The sequence below is a fragment of the Rhagoletis zephyria genome, unplaced genomic scaffold (assembly GCF_001687245.7).
Source record: "Rhagoletis zephyria isolate East Lansing unplaced genomic scaffold, Rhagoletis_zephyria_1.1 Rzeph_scaffold_00074, whole genome shotgun sequence".
Classification (NCBI taxonomy): domain Eukaryota; kingdom Metazoa; phylum Arthropoda; class Insecta; order Diptera; family Tephritidae; genus Rhagoletis; species Rhagoletis zephyria.
In genome coordinates, this window is record NW_016157158.1 from 6,872 (window position 1) to 22,021 (window position 15,150).

The following is a 15,150-nucleotide window of genomic DNA, read 5'->3' on the forward strand; positions in this document are numbered from 1 at the left end:
ATGGGTTCAATAAGCAGAAAGTAGTTTTTGTGTATTGAAATAAGCCGTCGATATACAATTATTTTAAATTTAATCCAACCCTTACTTTGGTTTATAATACATTTTGTTCACTTCATTATTTTCTCTTCAGAGTATTCAACGTTTTGCCGACAAAAATAAAAAATAACAACGTCCGAACGTAACGTCCGCAAGGCTAGCATTGGCAGTTCTCTGTTTCAGAGCTTTGAATAATTTGCTACAAGTATGAATCAGTTTGTCGGTCAGACATTAAAAAGTCAGACTTAGCTAAGCAAAGCGAACGCAATGAAGTGATCAACAAAATTTTTTGTATGTCAGTAGTTCCAAAATAATCTTTGTAATTCAGGTTCGTTTTGAGCACTGTTATACACACACTTACATAGTAAGTATACATGTGTATGTATGTATATTAATATTCGCACAATGTATACTTACGTTCATAAGTATAACAGGTAACATAATTAGGTCACCATGAATACGTTTACGGGTTGGGCGAAAATAAAGTTAGAGATTTATAGCTTAATTCTTGTACACGAGCTAATGGCACTGGGTTCAACTTATTTTTTTCGTCACGGAAATGAAAACAAGATCTTTTAAAATTTTGGTATCTATTTTGGAATTTTTAATTTGAATTGAGTGACTGAAACTACTTATAAGATATTGGGCCGTATGCAAAAAAACTAAGCAACTGCTTTATCTTAAAGTTTTATACCTTTCACTTAAGTTTATATAAACAAATTAAGTAAAAGGTCTGAAATTTTAAGAAAAAACATTTGCTTAAGTTTTATGCATACGGCCCATATAAAATGAACAGTTTTAGGTGACTCTATTAGCCGAATTTATAATTAAGAACCAGGTTGACCGAGCTTTTCTCGGAGTGCACATACTGTTTAATGTGTTTAAGGTTTGGGTCTCAAATACTAGTCGCTTAGATAGCTGTAAAAAATATTTTGGAAAAAAAATTTAAAAAAATTTATTTTGGTATCTATAAAGTACTTTACTTTGATATTTAGGTGGCAGCTCTATTTAGAAATACGCTGGAGAAATAGTACATATATTGAGCGTATATGTACTGTGTATACATACAAAAAAAATTCTGATTGAAATTAACAAAATAAAAAAATTTTTTACATAAAAGCGTGGCAATCCTGATCGAAAATATTTTCGGATAAAAGTTCTCAACAATACCTTTCCTTTGATATTCATATTGCGATATTTTAGGTAAATTGTGTAGAATCGAAAATAAGTGGCAACCTTACACCAATGTCCTGAGGGGTAACACTTAGTAAAGCATTGCTTAAGAACCTTCTCTTGTTACCCATGAATAGTAATATTGTACCTTTATTTTCTAAACAAAAATTAAATAAATATGGGGCGCAAAATAGGTGGCAACCCTATTAAAAATATTTTTAAATTAGAGATTCTTAAAATACCCTCCATTTGATTCATCAAAATCGTTAGAGCCGTTTCCGAGAACCCTATGGATATGTATATTTATATACAAGAATTGCTCGTTGAATGTAATAAGATGTCTGAATGTGCTACGAAAGTCTACATATGTTCAAAACGTAGCTACCACTGATCGTAGGTACCCATTTCGATTGAATGATACCATTTTCGTAGATTTCACGAAAAAAACTGACTACGACGGGCTCAACCGAAGAAGTGAACTTAAGCTCAACAGATAAAAGGTAAAATTGAGAGGAATCTTAAATTTAGTTTTTTATGCGAAAGGGACATTTAGCTCACGTTTAACACATAGTATGTATAAACTTTCGTATGTACATATGTACATATGTTTTTTTGCTTATTTTTTTTTAAATCAAAAGTGATCGAAAAAAAGTTAATTACGATAGTGAAAAGAAAATACACGTATGTAAATCAACTAAAAAAATTGCATCCAATTAATATTTAAACATGTTTTGATTTAATCTGTTAGTTTAGATAGTTCATTGAAGGTAAAAAATACACTCAATGAGCTGTAAATATATCACAATGTCAACAGACAGTTCAAAAGAGAAAGTCCAGTTCACTTTTCCTAAAGATTTGACCAAAGTTGCAAATTATTTTGCATAAGCAATAAAAGGGGGTAAGGAAAAAAGTATACTGAATGCGTATGCAATCAAAACGACCAAAAAAACAAGCTCGAAACCTTCGATACAGAAAATAGACTAAACATGCGAATTGAATTCAATGTAAAATGTAGAAGAAACTAACTTCATTTTAGTAGTTTTATGGATGACTTTTATGTAGCGGTTTCTTTGCATCTTCTTTGTAATTTCATTTTCATCTTGATTTTTCTGCGGTTATCTGCATAATAAATTTTAATTAAAACTAAGTGAGCGGCTATTTAGATTTCGTTTTTAAATTGTGTGCATTTCTGTGAAACTACTGGTGTCATAATACTCAAGCAAGCAAAGAGTTCCCGCGATATGATATTTATTTGCAGCCAATTTGTTTGGAGTTACTGAATTTAATCTGCTACAATTCGCGGTGTATCACGCTAGAAATTCTCGTAAATTTTGGATGAACATATGAACATATATATATAGTATGTACATATACATATATTATGTACATGTGTTGTCACTCGACTTTGCGCCTTGTCTATTCAACAATAAAATTAAATTCTTTATTTTTCAAACGCTTATCGCGTGGTGGTTACCTCTGTTGGTCTTGTAGCAACCCGGTTTGGTCGGTTAACGAATATCTAACAGGAGAAATAGTAATCTACTTTAGTTTGTTTATGAACCATTTAAACTCTCTTCTAGACAAAATTATCTAAAAATTCTATTATCAAACAAGCAAAAAAAAAGAAAGACCAGCTTTATCGCGGTTGGTAAATGTGGTGCGCACGGTTTGCTTTTATTTCTCGTTTTATTTCCGGAAAATAATAAAATAAAAATTTTTTAATTTGGTACAAAAAATGTATTGAAATAAATTTCGTGTTTGATCATTATCGGTCGATTGCGGAAATCTTAATAGATTTGGAGACATAACCAGTTATTATATCATATTTTAAATGTTAATGTTTCGAATTAAGACACTAAAAGTATGCGAGTAACGTAATCTGTAAGTAATAGCTCATACTTTGAGTACATCATGAGATAAAAATAGTTCTTCAAAATTGGAGTGCAGCTGTATTATTTTGTAATTAACACGCAACATTTGGTAGGATAGCATTTAAAGCAACAATACCGACTCGGTAATGCAAAGTTAACCATTTCGATGTTTCGAAACAGTAGGTTTGTAATTTGACATGAGTGTGTGCGTGTAACTTGGTTTTCAAAGCGAAGGTCTAAGCCCTTACCGTCAAAAAAACCTAAGCGACATTTTTTTTTAATTTTCTATTTGATGCAAAAGCGCATATAACTAGATGCCCTAGGAGCATTTCTGCATGAAAAGAAAATTTTCAAAAAAAAAATCGCTTACGTTTTTTGGCGGTTAGGGCTCGAAATCATGTTACTTATAGCTTGTTTTGCTTACCCCAAAGCAAAAAAAAAGGTCAACTCACGCAGCAACTGAAACTGGCCTCTCACAGCGTCGCAGACAGGTAAAAACATGTGTACGTTTGCGTTATTGTTCGTGAAAATGTTAAACAAAAAATTTGGTAGCGCTCTCTACCAAATTGACCTCTCTGAAGTTGGCAGGACAACTTTTTCCCAAAGCAAAAATTCCTGTCGGATAATTTGCCGTAATCTACGGATAATTAACGGCAAATTATCCTCAAGGAATTTTTGCTTTGGGAAAAAGTTGTCCTGCCAGCTTCAGAGAGGTATCGAATTGTGGCCGAAGAAATGCTTATTTGAGTGAGCAAAACATGAAAAATTTTCAGGCTTGCATTCCTTATTCATTGGATTTCTGAAATTGTGCATTATTGTGGTCAAAAAATCGCGCACTAAATAAAGAACAATAGCAAAACCAAAAATTAGAAAATTGCATGAGAGCCAATAAATTGTTGATCTGGAAAAAGCATCAACAACTCAAAAACCTTGATTTTTTCAGAAGATATCTTAAGAGTTTTCAATTTGCTCCCACTATGTAGGCAAAAGAGATGAATATCGTTAGCTTAATTCACAAAGGCCACAGCCAAAAAATGTTTGATTTTACAGGGGAAACAAAAAACATTATAAAGAGAGCCTATCTGTCTTTTTAAAAGGTTACATGTAACTCCGCTATTTTTGGTTTTAACACTTTAAAATTTGTACTTAAGGTTTATTCTAATATCTCCTACCAAAATCTGTGAAAAACGCAGTTTTGAAAGAAGTTTTTGTGAATTAAGGTTACGATATCGTCTTTGTACGTCGAAACTGCGCAAGATTTTAGCAAGATATTTGTGCAAAATGAGAAGCATGATATAAAGAGTAATTATGCATTATTTGATTTCTATGACAGTAAATGAGCGATATGTAGCTGTTTTTTATCATAAACTGTAAAAGAGACGTAAATAATATTTCTATTGTGACTGGTGGGACATTTGACACCATAATATGATCAACTGTGAATAACTACGTCTTCGGAGCTTGCACAAAAATGAAATATATTTTTTAACATAGGTAAATAGCCAGGGCATAAAATTCCTTTTAAAAAAATACCATACAGTTTCTAAAAATCCATCTAAGTATTTTACCTTTGTGCTGCCAAAGGCCAATTTTATTTTTTGTGAATTTAGCTGTTAATTTTCAAGACATGTTTTTTTGTGTAGTAAAATATATAGGAACATTAAAAAATATTAAAACTGTGGCTGCTGGGAAAGTTCCTTGTGACTGGTGTAAAGTAATTACATACATATGTATGTATGAAGTGAACATTTCTATAAACAAGAATAACATTTATTTTTTATTTTATTAATTCTTTTCAACAGATTAATGATTCGTACGGGGAAACTGCAAAATAATGAATTTGAAAATTTACTCACATCGTTTTCCTCTTTTACATGGAATGACCCCTATGATAAATTCAATTTTGAAAAATTTTTAGCTGTAACTCTTTTGTATTTACTGTCCTCAAAATGAGTTAATTAGTTTTATTCACTTTTTAGATGACCTGAATAAATGCTAATTAAGCTCTTACAACAAATATCGAAGAAAAAGTGTGCCCTTTTGTGTAGCCCCCTTTAATAACTTTGTACTTAATGCTGAAATGTTCTTGCTAGCGATTTTACAGAAGAAATGCAAACTAAGAATATTAAATAAGCGAATGCGAAATCGGAGTGATGACTTGCTCCAATGCGTTAAAATTAATTGCTGAAATTAACAAAAAATGCGGTTATTCCCCACATTTTATAAGCATTCGCAAAGTAAACAAAGTGTGCATATTTCGGCGGAAAATATTTATTTTCAATTCAAAAACTGTTTACATTGCAGAAGTCATCTTCCAATTACACAAAATATCTTCTCCCTTATACTATACTATTTCACTGACTGACTGAAAAATTGACAACTCACGTTGCAAAGAAATAATGCAACAATTTTGTGCGTAAATGAGCTAAAGTCAAGTGGGCAGCAGAGCACTCGTCACCATTATCCCGCCGGTATTTGCACTTTACCCCATGCCAGGCTGCGCGACTGTGCATCGAATTATCATAAATGCATTGAAGAAGAAAAAACATAACGAAGAAATTAAATAAATACATACGCATAAAAGGCAACTGAACGGGAAATAAGACAAGTAAACATTCCAATAGCATTATACAGCGCCTTCGAGGGTACGTTGTCTGGAGATGCAGCGGCTCAAGCACATGCCAAGATCCATACAAGCATGCGCACAAGTACACTTGAGTGCAAGGGCAATGCAACAAAGCGAACATTCAGAATACGCTGCTGGCGCAGATAAACAGCCGCAGCAGTGCATCAAAAACGTGAGCATTCGGTGGCAAGAAAACAGACGTCATCCCAAAATGGGCTGCACGCTGGGGAGATGCATGAAGAAATTGAAGCATAAGAAGATGAAGGAAAAGAATTTCATAAGCAAGTAAATACAAAGAAGGTGGGGGAGAAACAAAGCAAAAAAAGCGATTAAGGTGGAATGAACTGGCTGCTCGTTGAAGTTGTTTATTGAGAGACCCCAAAAGCAAAGGCAACACAAAAAGGGAAGACGAAAACGCGAGTAAGTAGTAGTTGGTACGAACTTTATTTTTAATCACTTTAACCTGGCTTTCTTCATTTCCACTATGTTGTATTTATCTCGTGCTTACGTTAAATTTTTATTTTCTTTTAGTCTTTGATCACGTTGGGGTTATAGAGCTTTTTGTTTGTTTTTGAAAACACGTTTACTTAGAAAGATCATCGACTCCTTCTGGCCGCGTAACAGTAAATCGAGAAGAAACAAAATGTAAACGCAATAAAAGGCGATCTTTATGTACCTTAAAAAATTGGTGTTGCTTTTGCCGATCTCATTTTCGCACATAAAAAGCTGCTAATTAAACTGCTAAATAGCTGGCCACGTGAAATTGTAGGCTAAGATCTCAGCAAAGAGGCAAAAAAGATAGCCCAAATTGTATACAAAATGGATTGTGACGACTCAATTTTTTAAGTGGGGATGACGAGCATTTGCTATTGTCCAGAATATAAAAACTAATTCAGAGGGACACAAATTTAAACTTCGGCATGCAGCTCTGCATAACAGGAATCTATCTTACGTGGGTTGGTAAAACTAAAAAAAATACTAAGGATACATTTTTAGTGATTCATTAGTTTTTTTATAGTCTGGCATAGCAACGCGTAGTTACTATATTCATATGCCATAATTTTAGTATTTTGTGGCAAATATGTACTGTAAATGTACCGAGAATGTTCAAAGAATCGATTCTATTTAATGGTCATAAAAATTCTTTGAACTGTGAAGAATATGGGAAGACATCGACATTTTGAAATTCCAGTTTTTATAGAGTGCGCCGAGACGTCTACTTTGCGGACAACTTCCACTTTGACGTTTAATGGCGGTTGACATTGCTTACTGGTTACAAACGAGCTCAAGAAAGCAGGAAGCGTCAGGACACCTTAAAATTTTTGGGCGTTTCGATTTCGTTCATGACTACACAGATAACTCAGAAATGACGCACAAGCAAATTTTGCTCCACAATAATTTCCTCAATGGATGATTGGGTTAAGTTGGCGCAAGGGTCGAAGTTTGACGGAAAGGTTGGTGGTGGGAACTTCTGCTGTGAGATCTCTGCCAATATCTAGTTTTAGCTTCCTGATCATCAGGGCCGAAAAGTTTAAGCTTTTGCTTGGAATTGCTGATTTTACTTATTCATATTCTCGATATATTAAGGGAATTTTTTTATTTGAATATATTTTAACTTAGTTTGAATCAACTGATCGAAGAAGGTAATTTACATATCGCTAGCTTAGAATGAAAAATTGCTACGCCCACTTTCTATTAACTCATAATTTAATAATATTAAAAATACATCGTTTCGGAAAGGATTGAGGTTCATATTTTTTTTCTGGCTTATATTCAATGAATGGCAAATATGCTAAGTCCAAAAGAGGCACCGAAAATCCGACAAAGCCAAAATAATAAATCTTTTAATAAAAATAGAACCCTTCTTATTCGTATAGAGTTTTGCTTTGCTTCAAGCAACGCAAAATGTTGTATTAAAAGATTTGCGAAATACTTGAAAAAATGGCTATACGATTTTTTTTAAATTAAAAAAATGGACTTTGCAACTTTGCATTGTAAGCTATCGATATGTATGTACGGGAATAGGATCTTAAAGAGATACTTATAAAAAAAATATTTTGGCTGTTTTTAGGTCGGAAATTTTTATTAGCCGAAACATAGATTTATTTCTGGCAAAAATTGACACTTCAACAGCATTAGCCTAAACTCCCAACCAGTTTTTTATGTAAATCGGCTTAAATATTTACATATGCATGTTCATACAGTCATTGTCAAAAATATGCTCACCCTGACGTTTTGAGGAGTTTATTTATTTATACCTTCCATACCAAATTTACCGTTGATCTTTGAGAATTTTTTCGCGGTACCTTCAATCATATAAAAAAAATTAGTTCTTGCTTTTAAGGAAGAAAACAGGCAAAATCCTCGATAATATTCATTTTAAGAAATCGAGTTGGAAAATTAGGATTTCTATGAAAATTAAAAAGAAAAATATTATCGTTGTCGATTTTGCCGTTTATAAAACATTAGAAAATTTTGTTTTGAAAGCATAAATAAGTAAAATCGCCAAAATCGTGAGGCTACGCATATTTTTGACTCTGACTGTATGTAGGTGAATTTACTCTTTTGCAAAGCAGAAATATGTACATAAGTACATATTTGGAAGATTCGCATTTTTAAATCAGTGTAGAACAATTATTTTGTAATTTAAAATTTTTTGTTCATATTTGATACCTAGCTATTTAGCATTTTTTTTTTTTGTTTTGCTCCGTCAAAAAGATCCGCTATTCGAGGACTTTTCTTGGCACGAGAACTGAGATTTTTTCGATCATACCCGCGTTTTTATAGACCCGAGGATCATTTGCTGTCGAAAAAAATGTATCTGAAAATAACGGTTGTATCTAATTTGTTCAACAAATTATATGAATAATTTTTATTATGTAGGTACATATAAAGTTCCAAATAGTTATAGTCCCAGATATAAACTTATTCCTCAATTTTTACATACATACCTTCATCGAGAAGACGTTCAACATGATTAAAGACATTTGGAAATGCTGCCATTTGTTTGCGATCCTTCAGCAATTGGGCCAAATAATCGGCTATGCTTTGTGTACTTTGATGTTGTTGTTGGGGCGTAGGTTGAATGGTAAGGACGTTAGCATCGCACAGACTCATTTTGAAGCTGGTTTATGATTTTTATTACAAAAAAAGTTTGAACTTATTTAATTTGCGATCCTTATGTTAGATTTCAGATGGCTTGAAAAAATTCAGTAGCCACACTTAACTTATAAGGTTCTTGAGGTTTTTAACTCGATCTGGTTTTTGATTTCAAATTATTGCACACTTTTTTGTAAAATATGAGCGTTTTAAGGTAACTTTTCACTCAATATGTTTTTGCACTCAATATGTCGGATTCGCAATAGTTTTATTCTCAATGTATTCAAATACTCAGCAATGTATGCGTACTTGTCTGTTGTGATTGTGGTACGTTTACCTAGTTTACTGCAATATTGAAAAAAAAAAATAAATTAATTGAAGTAGGTAGTATTTCCTCGCATGTCCCTTGGCAAATTACAGTGTTGACTGAAATCAAAACAGTTGCAGAGGATGACGATTCCGGTGGAGAAGTGGTAGATGGCTGGATACGTGCAATTTAAAGATCATCCATTCCACATAGGGGAACAGATCAACCTGAGAAATTCCAAGCGATAAAAGTTAAAATTTACTGAAGGTTAAATGTATTTATTTCTGAAACCATTGAATACGTTCATTTGTAAATCAGAAATACATAAATTAATAAATCAATGCCGTGAGGTTAGTAGGCAGTGTTGCCAAGCTTTGAATTTGTAAAAGCACTAAAACCCAAGAATCGCGTTTTTTCTCGAAAAAAACGCCAAATTTTTTATTCGAGGATTTAATGGACTTTGCGTACAAAATTTTATTGTTAATAAAAATTGATGTTTTTTGCCCGCCGGTCGAAGGTTCGTTATTCCTTTCACTGTTAGGAGATGCTGGTGCTTTTTTTACTACTCATAAAAAATATAACAAATTCAGCCAAAATTAAAGGTCTTAAGATCAATTTCTGGTCCCAGCAACATGCGACGTTTTTGCAGGGAATGGCAAACTACCGTATTCAGCTCTGGCATGATTGAAAGTGATGCCACATATTTTTTTGTCAAACATTTGCTTTTTCGCTTATGATTGTCATTGTACCATGTTTTAGTTTCCATTTTTGTAAGTTCCTTGCTCTAAACTCAACCTCTATTTTTGTTTCAGATTTACAGTTTTGGTGTCTTCAAACTAAAAAGAAGCACCAAAAAACGCACCAAGCACCAAACTCAAAAATTTTCGCGTTTTGAATTAAGAAAAGCACTAAATTTAGTGCGAAAAGCACAAAGTTGGCAACAGTGTGAGTAGGTATGTACTCAAAAACTAAACTAAAATCTCACTTCATATGCAAAACACGATCGTTGTGCAGGAGAATGCGAAAAAACATTACAGAAGGGAACGAATGATGATATTAAAAGACAAACTGCGAATGTGGGCGCGTAATGCAAGAGGAAAAAGTACTCAAATTGCAGCAATTGCAAAAAGTGCAAATTTTTACATGGAATGCCAAAAGCGCGCTGGGGGCTCAAGGCGGAAAACGGACAGAATCAGGGAAAGAATAGCGACATCGGGGTGCAATAGGTTGGCGGATGAAAACTTGAAACTTGACATTTTGTTGAATTCCAGATGGTAATTCGTTTTGTTTTTGTACTTTTGACGCAACATTCAAGCAATTTGAGCACAGTTGATCGTATTTCTTTACTTTTCGCCGCTTATCGTCGCTCAACCGCCTGCTATTTTTTTTTTTGCGATCAGCTCCTGTTTTGAATGCGAGCGAAGCCGCCGCTGATCACGCTGGCTTCGCAGTCAACGTTAACTTGTCGCTTTTTTTGTTCTTTATTTTTGTTTTTGCCTGATTTTTCGAATTCCGCTTTGTTTAATGGTTCGTTTGGGTAGGCATCGCTCAATCCACACTTTGCCTGTTTGCTATGCACATATTTACACACATATGGATGTACATACGCACACATTCTCATCGCGCATATGCTGACAAAGCGGATAAACAAGATGAAAACGGAATGTCAAACAGATTAAATTCTCGTTTCGTTGTACGCCTTTGTTTCTACTTCTGCTTCAACGACTTGCCTTGCGTCGCTTTTCCAAACGAGAGTAGTAAATAAATTTCTAAAAATATTCACATAAACTATAAATACACCAAACGGAAGTGGAAAATCAGACTTGTGAACAATGTTCCCCGCCCAAATTCACTCAATGTACAGCACTAAAGATTTCCATGGAGCATTTTTAGAACTCAAAAACTATACTGAATTTTCATAAGTCGGACAGCGCAGTCGCTTCGTGATGCCGTTTGGAATGAATGGAGACGACGGCGACGCCTGCGACAGCATTGTTGTTTTCCCCAACAATTTTTGCCTCCATTCTGCCCTTTCAAAGTGAAAAATGTGGAATTCCTAAGCACCTCTGCAATTGTGTTTGGCTTTCAGACACTGATCACTTTTATCGATTTATTTATTTTTTTTTGTAGAAAACAGTTCATTGTTCATACATTTGGATTTAGTTAAACGCTACACACTTCTTTGTCGCGATGCGAAATTCCAAAAGAATGAATTTACAAATTTGTTTTTGTGATTTTCTATTTAAGCACTCTGAAAGTTTTCCACTGAACGCGAATTGCAATTTTAAAATTAACTAAACGCGATGACTCCAAGAACAAAACTGAAAAGGCACGATATGAAAAATTCGCTTTCAAGCGATCGCTTGAATATTTTCTTCGGGAACGACATCGCATTTGTTGTTTTCGTGTGGGTTTCGTGCAGCGGCGCATAGCGATGGCTCGCTCGCACAGTTTGTTAGGGCGCGCCGGCTGAGTTAGGTTCGAGCAGAGCGGCACGATGCTGCGCTCAATGATCGAAAAATGTACCATGGGAACAGTACGAATGAGTCAAAAGCGGTATATGGGAACACTTTCGGTGTGTGTGGGATGATAACTAAAAATAAATTGTAAAAAAGGGTTTTTCATTTAGATAAATGCAAAAGATTGAAGTCGGATGCTCGAAGCATAAAGTCAAGAAGCTAGTTTTCTTCGTTGGCATATGTAAATAGATCTATTGCCGTTTTCTCAAGTAACTTTTAATACATATTTATTTGCCTTTCAACACATTTTTTGAGAACAAAATTTGGGTTTAAAGGGCGGATAAATTATGAAAACTAATTTAGGAAACGGTCCTTAGTTTATTTTAGACTTAAGTTAAAGCATTTAACATACATATATATTTCAGAATTAATAAATTAAATTATAAGTTAAAAATAATTTTTAGCCCCCTTACTTCATTTTTGAGTTATCGCGCGCAAAAATAAGAATTTTTTTAATAAACAATTAAATATAACAAATAAAGAAAACAACCTTTGTAGCCCATTCAATTTTAATATAATAAGTGCAAGTTTGATTAAGACACTAGGACTTACCGTTGATATTAGGTATTTTTTTTTTGTTGAAGATTTCGTTATGTCCTTTTAGTTATTAATTTTTTTAGTCTATGAAACAATATTTCTTACAGACAGAAATGGTTTTGCTAATGCCAGTACAATATTAACATTACAAAGTATTGTGAAGGAGATTTAAAAAAGCTTGTTTTGTCATAGAGAAATCAATTACGATTCTTTCCGATAATATATTAAGTTCTCGCATAGATCTCGCCAAGGGAGCATTACCGGCAAATCTTGTCTTGACTTTTGCTAAGTAAAATAGATAAGAGACTCGGTCTGGGTACATTGAAGCTTATCCGTTCCAAGAAATAGGGACAATCGACGACACCTTGTATAACATTAAATGTAAAGGTTAAGGAAAAGATAGATCTCCGGCTTTCTAAAGATTGTAAGTTTATCAGCTTGAGACGCGAAGCGTATGAAGGAACAGGACTTTCAAATTTCAGCGACCGAAGAGCATACTTAAGAAAAACGTTTTGTTATTTTTATAAAAAGTGCGCTGTGTGGTCTCCAAACGAATACGGTGGTCCCATACTAATTTGGTTCAGATCCGATCGTTGGATCATGAAGAAACTATTGGTGCTCTTAAACTTCAATATGAGAATTTATGAAGTCGGTTTTGTTTTTTGCTTGTTTATTCTCACGTTCAATCGTGTAAAAAAAGGTATGAAACCCAAAACGCATTACTTGAGCTGAATTTTTCAACAAAGATGTTGAACTCAAAATCGTATGCACAACAGTGTTACTTGGACCTCTTCTGTGAATTTCAGTAACTTCAGAAATTGTTTATATCAGGTCTAAATAGCAGAATCAACATCTTCTGCTGGTGAAACAAGTAACTTGGGACATAAAACTGATAATATTTTTGAAAATTTTTCAATAAAGACCTTTGATGAATTTAAATCTTTAAAAACCCTCCGGAAGTATTTTGTGCGCTGGGTTTGAGATCCGCTATATAAAAACATAGTCTATTAGATAAACCAGAGAAGTTTCAAATAAATAATTACTCCGGAAAGGTTGCCAACCCTCGCAAAAGAAACAACTGCTAGATTTACGGATAGGCACCTGGAATGTCCGGACCTTCCGAAATTCAGTCTTCATTACAACACCTACGATAACGGACTGAGGCTTACCGACTTCGCTGCGGCATGTCCTCTTCTTGAAGAGAGGAAAAAAAATATTATTACGTTGTGATTGACGTACATTCCATCCAAGAAGCCAACATCGACTCGGATCACCAACCAAAGTCCACATACGTATCTGTGCGTCAGGCAAGGCGACGGAAGTTCTACATCGTAAAGCTCTAGTCGCAATACACAGCCGAGAAGTTTCGCAATCGACTTTCAACACCGGGTCTAGTTCCTGCAAATAAGACTTAACCAACTGATTGGACATATTGTCAAATTTGCTTTTTATCAGATTTTTTTTTTCTTCACACCACGAAGAGAAGATGCCTCTACGATGTTACGTCTTATCTGGGATACCTGCGTAACTAATACGGTTATGTAGAGTGAGATTGAGTACAACCTTCATGTCCGTCCAAATTGTAAAGGACCTCTAGCAGCTGTTCGAGACCTAACATGGTTTTAGATAAGGCGACTCATTTTCATGAGACTTCTTCAATTTGATGTTGGAAAGCGTAATACGACCGCCAATCTTAATCGCGGCGGCACCAAATACAGTAAAAGCATGATGCTGCTGGCAGATGTATGTATTTATGTAGATGACATTGACATCGCCGGTGTCAACATCACGTCGCTTTTAAAACTAAAACATTTAAACACTGTATGCAAGAAAATCTCCAGAAATCAATGCGATTTTTTAGCAAATACCAACTTGTTTGTTGTTTATTTTATTAATATTTAATGGCCTACAAAAAAAAACAATTTTCTAAAAAATCTGATTGAAAAGTTAGAAATTTAAATGCAAACGTTTCCTGCAAAAATTAAACCTTACTTTTCCAAGTACACATACAAACATTTGTATGTATTTACAGTATATAGTATAAGACTGTAATATGTACGTACGTACATATTCGTATGTACTCGTATTCGCTGGTTAATGAAATTGTTTATTTTCACTTTGTTATGACAAAGTACTCGTTTCCTTTAAAGGTATTACTGTGAGGAGGTGTATTATTTGGATATTCCACTTTTTATTTTTCAGTTGATTTTGCTTTTTAGTTTATCTACTTGGTTTGTATTATGTATGTAGCTTTTGTACAATTTATACACGCATACATATGTGTGTACGTGTATATATTCAGCTCCTATAGTGGATCAGTTTTTGGTGGGCTTTTAATGAAACAACACCCTTATACAAATAGTAACGATTCATTATCTGAAAATCATTATGTGTTATGGAGCGTTCTTTTCAAGGCGCTTATATTGATGGCTTTGAGTGACAACTCTTTTTCGCTACAACAGCTTCAATTTAGCGTGATAACTTTGCATGGTCTTTTAGCAATACATAGTAATAACTATGGCTTGGAGCTTACAAACGTCCAAAACGGTTACTACATAGAATTTAATACATTTATAAACAAAACAAGTAAGAAAGTCTAAGTTCGGGCGGAGCCGAACATTAAATACCCTTCGCAAATATTAAATATATGATTTTCACCTTTCCGAAAGCTACCGCTACATGGTAAGCCGGGGTGTATCAATTTTGAGTAAATTAGCGTCCTTAAATTTCAAAATATTGACGTTTAAAGCATTTCTAAAATTTACCGTTATATGAAAAGCCATAATTTTAGTCCGATTTCAATAATTTTCATCGTTTTGCTTTTATGTAGCAAGCACAATAAAAATACCGAGTTTGGTACAAATTGGTAGAACGGTTACCGAGATACATATATGTGATCATAAGTGGGCGGTGCCACGCCCATTTTTCAAAATTTTATTATAGACGTATTTCCTGGTAAGGAGTTGTTGCAAGCATCAATAT